Source organism: Lagenorhynchus albirostris, chromosome X (assembly GCF_949774975.1).
Source record: "Lagenorhynchus albirostris chromosome X, mLagAlb1.1, whole genome shotgun sequence".
Lineage (NCBI taxonomy): Eukaryota > Metazoa > Chordata > Mammalia > Artiodactyla > Delphinidae > Lagenorhynchus > Lagenorhynchus albirostris.
Window position 1 is genome coordinate 91724570 of NC_083116.1, and position 7416 is coordinate 91731985.

Consider the following 7416-nt stretch of genomic DNA (forward strand, 5'->3'; position numbering starts at 1 on the left):
AAAAGTAATATGGATCTCAACTTTATTTTTAGATACATTTTATTGTTTTTTTTCTCTTGAACTTGATGTGGACCTAGACCACCAATTAAGATACAAAGTAAATGTGAATTGAATATGTTTTATAACAAATTTTTTCATTATTTTTTAATTTAATTTTTATTTTATATTGGGGTATAGTTGATTTACAATGTTGTGTTAGTTTCAGGTGTACAACAAAGTGATTTGGCTATACATATATCCATTCTTTTTCAGATTCTTTTCCCGTATAGGTTATTACAGAATATTGAGTCGAGTTCCCTGTGCTATACAGTAGATCCTTGTTGATTATCTATTTTATATATAACAACTTTGTTTTTTAAATGCATAGAAAAAACAAGAGGATTATTCAATGATCTGCTAACAATGATTGTTTTGGGGTTGTGGAATTATGGATGATTATTTCTTCTTTATACTATTCTGAACTTTCAAAATATTCATGATGAACATCTAAAGATGATACTGTCAGAAAAATGAAGTATTTCATCTGAGCATCAATGTAACAATGTTCTTTAGAAATATACAAAGAGAAAGATTGAAGCTAGGGAGACAAATAAATTTTAGTAATATTAACATTTCAGCAAAGATGGAAAGGAGAGAATTTTGGACTTCCAATATCATTTCTGCCAACCTTCCTTGGTTTCTCAGTTTCTAAAGACAACTTCTATACTGAGTAGAAGGCACAAGTCACTAGGTCATAAAGTTAAAAGTTCTAGTTTTAAAACAACATGACTGATGGACCTACACGTCTGAAAGTTATTCTTGTTTGAAGTAGAGGAGAAGAAACTAAAGACATAGCGCCTACGTGTGTTAATTAAGAGAGAGGGGGAGTGGTGGAGTGGAGTTTGAAAAGTAAGACCAATAACCCAGGTGAAAGGTAGTGAGAAACTGATATATGTAAGATAGTGGTTGTAAGAAGTGGACAGGAATGAACAGTCACAGGACATATTAAGGAATAGGAATTTGACTGTATCATTTGGGGAATTTAATGCAGAGAGTTGATTACACAAATGAGAGAGGAGCTGGGAGCCAAACAGAGCACAGTGAGGGACTCCAGAGATTGTCAACAGCAAGAAGCTCCCACCACTCCTCAACCAGAGGGCAATAGATGAAGCCATGTTACTGAAGCTCAGGGGCCAGGATTACACAGAGGAAGTTGGAAATACAGTAGCTTGTCTGGCAAGAACTGAAGCCACAGCTGGAAAATCTGCCTACATCACAGAGAAAGGGTGTAAACACCCTAGCTTCTTTCTCATTCCCACCCTCCAATCTCCTACCAATGTCAAGTCCAGTTGCGAGCCAGATGACTTGAGAGTCTGGATAATGTAACCCATAGAAGTCAACTCCCTAGGATACAGAGCAGAGCTGGGGAAAGGCAAGAAACAGATGTGGGGGCAAACAGACAAAGAACTAACATAGCCAGTCTTCTTAGCTACTCAGCATCCATTCTCACCTCATAGCCACATTTAACAAATTCATGCTTCTGCCAGACATGAGACAAGTCACATGATACAAGTCACAGCTCTCTCCAACAAGGGGAGGAGGAAAGTTTCATTAGTCATTTTTCTATCTTAAGTCCAAGACTTCTTGGAATTATGGAATCACTCTTGTAAATACTAGATGTGGTTCCTTGGAGTCTGTTGACCTGTAAGTTAAAAAGCCAAGTGCTTATTACCAACATTCATCATACAAAATAGTAGGGAGAGAGAAATGAAATGAAAAGGGACATTGTTGTTTAATACACACATAATGAAGTACAACTCGCTGCTGCAATTCTTATTCCTGTAACTGGGCATGTGGCCATAGTTGATATTTATCACTTTATTCTTCTACCTCATGTTTTGTTATTCTTGCCCTCTCAGCTAGCGCATTGACTGGTTGGAGTAGTTTTCCCAGTTGGGCAATCCAATCCTTCATTCCTTTTCAGGATCTTTCTTTCTGAATCCTTGGTGCTCCTATACTTAAATTAGGTTGCTGGAGACTTTGATTGGCTTTTACCATCAGACACAGAAGTACTAAAAGATGCTCCCATGAATCTTCTGGGTTTCAGACATAGTCCTCCCAACCCCCCATTGTATAGCAGCAAGCCAATTGCCCATCATTAATCATGATCAATCACATCTGCCAATATAATTACCCTTTCTCTGATTGTTGGTTCAGTGGTATGAGGAGCTCCAAATGGCAGGTGACAGTCTCAACTTCTAGTTTATATTGACACTGACTGGGAGCATTTTTTCCTTTGGAACCAAGACTTCTATACCCATAGAGCTAAATGCTATGGACAGGAAGCAAAATTTCTGTTAGGTGATTATTAGATATAATAGTGAAAAAGGTCATTACCACTTCTTCCTCTTAATTCCTGGACCCATGTATTCTATATAAGGGAGAAACATACCATATATGTTGGTCACTGGTTCAAAGAATATGCCACATCCTGAGGGAGAACATCCCAACACCACAGAATGTGACCTCACAGTTGTTACCATAACTGCATCTCAATTAAGACATTCTACTATTTTATCAGGCTGGCAGCTCCTGAGTGATGGGGTACAAGCCAAGATAAGGAAATTGTAGTGGCATGATTTATTACTGTACTTTCCCTTCAGTGAAGTATATCCCTTAGACAGAAGCATTGCTGTGTGTGATAACATGATTGTGAATTAGGCATTCCATAAGCCCATAGATGGTAATATTGAGAAGGCAAATCTATACTCATAATAGTAAGAACAAACTGTGGCCCCTCTATGATAAGAAAGGGCCAAATGTAATCAACTTGCCATCAGGTAGCTGGCTGGTCCCCCACAGAGAATGATGCTAAATTAGGAGCTCAGTGGTGTCAAATTAGTCCTTGATTTGGTGGGCCAGGACTCAGCAGTAGCAGTGGCAGATCAGCTTTGGCAAAAAAAAGTCCCCATTATTGAGTCTTGCTAATATCTAACACCAGGGCCTCTCAAATAAAAACCCAGTCAGAAGCTGGTTGATATAAAAGCATGACAGATGCAACCTGCAGGCCATCAGTCCTCCTGAGTAGAGCAGAGGAATGACAGGGAGCGATTCTGAAGGAAAATAGACCTGGCTTACTGAAGTGAGAATGTGGTTTCCCAGTTTTCTACTGTAGGTGACTGGGTGGACAGTAATTCACTGGGCTGAGGATACAGGAGTTTGGGATTGTGTTGTGTTGAAGGTGCCTAAGGGAAGTCATTGTAAAGCTGCCAAGGGTGCAATCTGAAGATCAGGAGAGAAGTCTGTGATAGAGATATATAACCAGGAGTCAACAGAACGTGAAAAGTCTTTGAAATCATGGGCGTAAGTGAGTTCACTCAGGATTAGTGTAGGATGATCGGAGAAGAGGACCAGAGACAAAGCTTAGACACCACCAACACTCAAGTGACTGGCCATGGAAAAGAAGGCTGTGAGGAAGAAGTCAGAGCAGTGTCTCAGAAACTAAGGGAGAGGGCTTCCCTGGTGGTGCAGTGGTTAGGAATTTGCCTGCAATGCAGGGGACACGGGTTTGAGCTCTGGTCCAGGAGGATCCCACATGCTGCAGAGCAACGAAGCCTGTGTGCCACAACTACTGAGACCACAAGCTACAACTTCTGAGCCCACACACCACAGCTACTGAAGCCCACGTGCCTAGAGTCCGTGCTCTGCAACAAGAGAAGCCACCGTGATGAGAAGCCTGCGCATTGCAACCAAGAGTAGCCCCCGCTCGCCACAACTAGAGAAAGCCCACGTGCAGCAATGAAGACGTAAGGTAGATAGCTAGTGGGAAGCAGCCGCATAGCACAAGGAGATCAGCTCGGTGCTTTGTGACCACCTGGAGGGGTGGGATAGGGAGGGTGGGAGTGAGGGAGATGCAAGAGGGAAGAGATATGGTAACATATGTATATGTATAACTGATTCACTTTGTTATAAAGCAGAAACTAACACACCATTATAAAGCAATTATACTCCAATAAAGATGTAAAAAGAAAAAAAGGCCCAATGCAGCCAAAAATAAATTAATTAAATAAATTTTAAAAATAAAATGAAGGCATCATTTAAAAAAGAAAAAAAAAGAAGGAAAGAAACTAAGGGAGAAAGAACCACCCAGAAAAAAGGGAGTGGTCAAAAAGGTCTAACTCACCTGAGAGGTCAAGTAAGATAAGCCTGGAAAGATCCAAGAAAATGGGTCAATAGGAGATTGATGGCTCAAATTGGAAATGGAGGACTCCTTAGCCAAATCCTTCATTTTACTTTCTTTCTTTATTTCTCAGAACACTTTTCCTGAAAGTTTGATCAATTTGAGGGAAAATAATTTCCAATCCAAAGTTTAAGTGTTCATGTCTGAGCAAGAAAAGTGATGTGCTTTGTGGGGAGTCTGGGCAGGGCATGTGACAGGGAGAGAAGGGCATAGGAGGCAAAGATTGCTCTCACCATTCTCTCTGCTGTGTACTGGAGAATGGAAAAGGCTAAACAAGCAAGTGATTACTTGTTGCTTCTGGAAGCTGTAAGAATTGTGATCCTGCTGATCTGGGGACAATTTTCTTTTTAGAGATATTATGTGAAAATTATTTATTCCTTTTTATTGAAGAGATAATATAGTAACAAATATTTTTAAAATCTGTTAAAATAACATTTAAAACCCTCAAACCTACCATTCTGCCATTAATTATTAAATATTTTCTTTCATAATTATACTTTTACATGTAATCATACCATGTGATTTTTTTCCAAATTAGAGTCACAAAGTTAAAATAAAAGTTTAGAATTTTGCAATGTCCCCTTGAGATCCTTAGAACTAGTAAATCTTGCCTTTGAAAACTGGGAAATGTGTTGGATTCTTAGAGTCCTGAGAAATCTGGAAGAGACCTTAGAGGTTATCTTATCCAACCCCTCATTTCAGAGATGACTAAATTGAGGCCCAGAGAAGTAGAGTGGATTTATTTAAGGTCAGGAAATAATACATGGCAAGACCTTCTCTAGAACCCTGGGCTTTGGAGTCCAGTTTCTAGCATGCTTGCCACCATCACACCTCTGTCTCTAGCAGTAGGTTTGCTTAGCATAATTGTGATTAGGGTGCCATGCATTGTATGTACACTTCATCCAGGAGACTGCAAATACAGCAGGAGATAGTCCATTTATCCACTTTTTGAATCTTGTGACTTGTTTTGACCACAGAATGCAATGGAAATGATATTGTATAATTGTCAACCTAGGTCTTAAGAAATCTTGCAGCTTCTGCTTTCATACTCTTAGAACTCTGAGACCACCACGTGTAGAACCCAGGGCTAGCCTGCTGAATGATGAGAGACAAGATATCTGAGTGAGACTGTCTTAGGTCATCCAGCCTTTAGCCAACCTGCCAGCAGGGATTAGTGGACCAGAAAAACTGCCCAACCAACCCACAGAATCATGAGTGAAAGGACTGATTGCTTTAAGGCACTAAGTGTTGGGATTTTATTTAACACTGCAAAAGCTAATGGATGCCTACATTTCTTTATTGTGCTGATAACCCATTCCATTAGAATAAATCATACTTCATATCTTACGGTTTCTTGAATCAAGAGACTAGGAAGTGTATTTTTTTCCGGTCTTAATTTTGTTTTATCATTTTCTTTTAGATGTTTAAGCTTTAAAAAGAAATATATAAAACAAATTTTTGGACATGTGAGTCTATGTACAGCTTTTTGAAGGCCATCTGCTTTGAAAAACTGTTGGTAGAGCCCTTTATTTTTACCAACAATCTCCACTTCTCCTGCCCACATCTCAAGGCATTCAACATCAATCTATATATACATATGGATCAAGGTGATACTAAAGTGGTGTTGGGGCGGGTGAGGAGGGAGCTCCACTGTAAATTAGGAAACAACAGTGACTTTTTTTCTTAGTTTGATTCCAGCCTGGGGCTTTCTAAATAAACATGGCAGAAGCATCTCCCCAAGTGACGCAATGAGGAAAATGAAGAAGAATGAATATATTCCTGATCTGCAGCATGGCAGATGAACAGGCTGAAAACTCCTACTCCCATCAAAGGCTCTAGGGATTTATTACTCATAGCTTTTCATTTCCATGGAATCCTGAATTTGATACACACTAACTCTTAACAAAAATGCACTTATAGAAAATGTCCATATTTGCCTGATTAGGTACTGACGTCACATAGACTTTCAACATGCAGTGATTCAATCTTGTGACCAAGTTTGATATTTACTTTGATGAGATTGTATCAAGCACTGCTGCCTGGGCTCTGAAACACAGCAAAACACTGAGCTGGACAATTTTTGACTGTTGCCATTACATGCCTATAATATCTCTCAGAAAAGAGAGTGTGGAGGGGATTATTGTCTTTTACAGGTTTAGTCCCTGTAATTACACCCTGGTCAGTTGAGATCTTTTCTTTTTATCGTTTAAATACACTTCAAAGATAAGTCAAAATTCTTTAGACCATAAAGTTTGCAGCCAGCTGTTTCACCTTCTTTATTGGTTTCTGGGGCCACTTATGTTACTTTTTCCCTTCTTTTTCTCCATCAGGTTCCTCTAACAAGAGATAAGCAACAAAAATAGTCATACACAATGGCACAGAATCTAACAATAATCATCAACTAAAGAGCACTCTTGTCACAGTCAAACTCTAAGCATAGAGACAAAAGACAAGAAGAAATCTTAATAATCAACAAGTATTCATCTTTTAGGAACCATCATTTATTCAACAGAAGTTTACTGAGCACCAATCCTGTGCCAGACAAGATGCAAGATTCTAAAAGTTCTGAAGTGAACAGGAAAAATCCTGATCTCACCTTTAGGGAATAGTCAGGTGTCCTGGCCTCAGCCTGATTTCTACATTTCTTCTAGTTTTATCTTTTATCTCAGTTATAGGTCTGTACTAAGAGAAAAATTGCCCAGTAATGTGGTTTCTTTCCAAATAATAATAATAATAATAATAGCTAATACCTTTATACTGCTTACTATGTGCCAAAAAGTATTCTATGCATTTTCATACATTAACTGATTTAATCTTGAACAATCTTTTGAGGTACCATTATGATTCCTCTTTTTTACAAATGAGGAAACTGAGGCAGAGAGAGGTAAAGTAATTTACACAGATTCAAACTATTCACTACACTGTTCTTACTAGGGCAGAACACTGTAGAGAGTTGTTATTTTTTAGCAACAAGGATTGAAAGAAAATGTGATATTGTTGACCCTAAGTTAATCAATAAATTTGAATGTCAAAGTATCCCCTTCTCTAAGCATTCAGCCTAACTGAAACTTAATAATCTAATCTGAATGCTTTCCACCAAACAGGTGCCCTTAAAAACCACATCCAGGGCTTCCCTGGTGGCGCAGTGGTTGAGAGTCCGCCTGCCGATGTAGGGGACACAGATTTGTGCCCCGGTC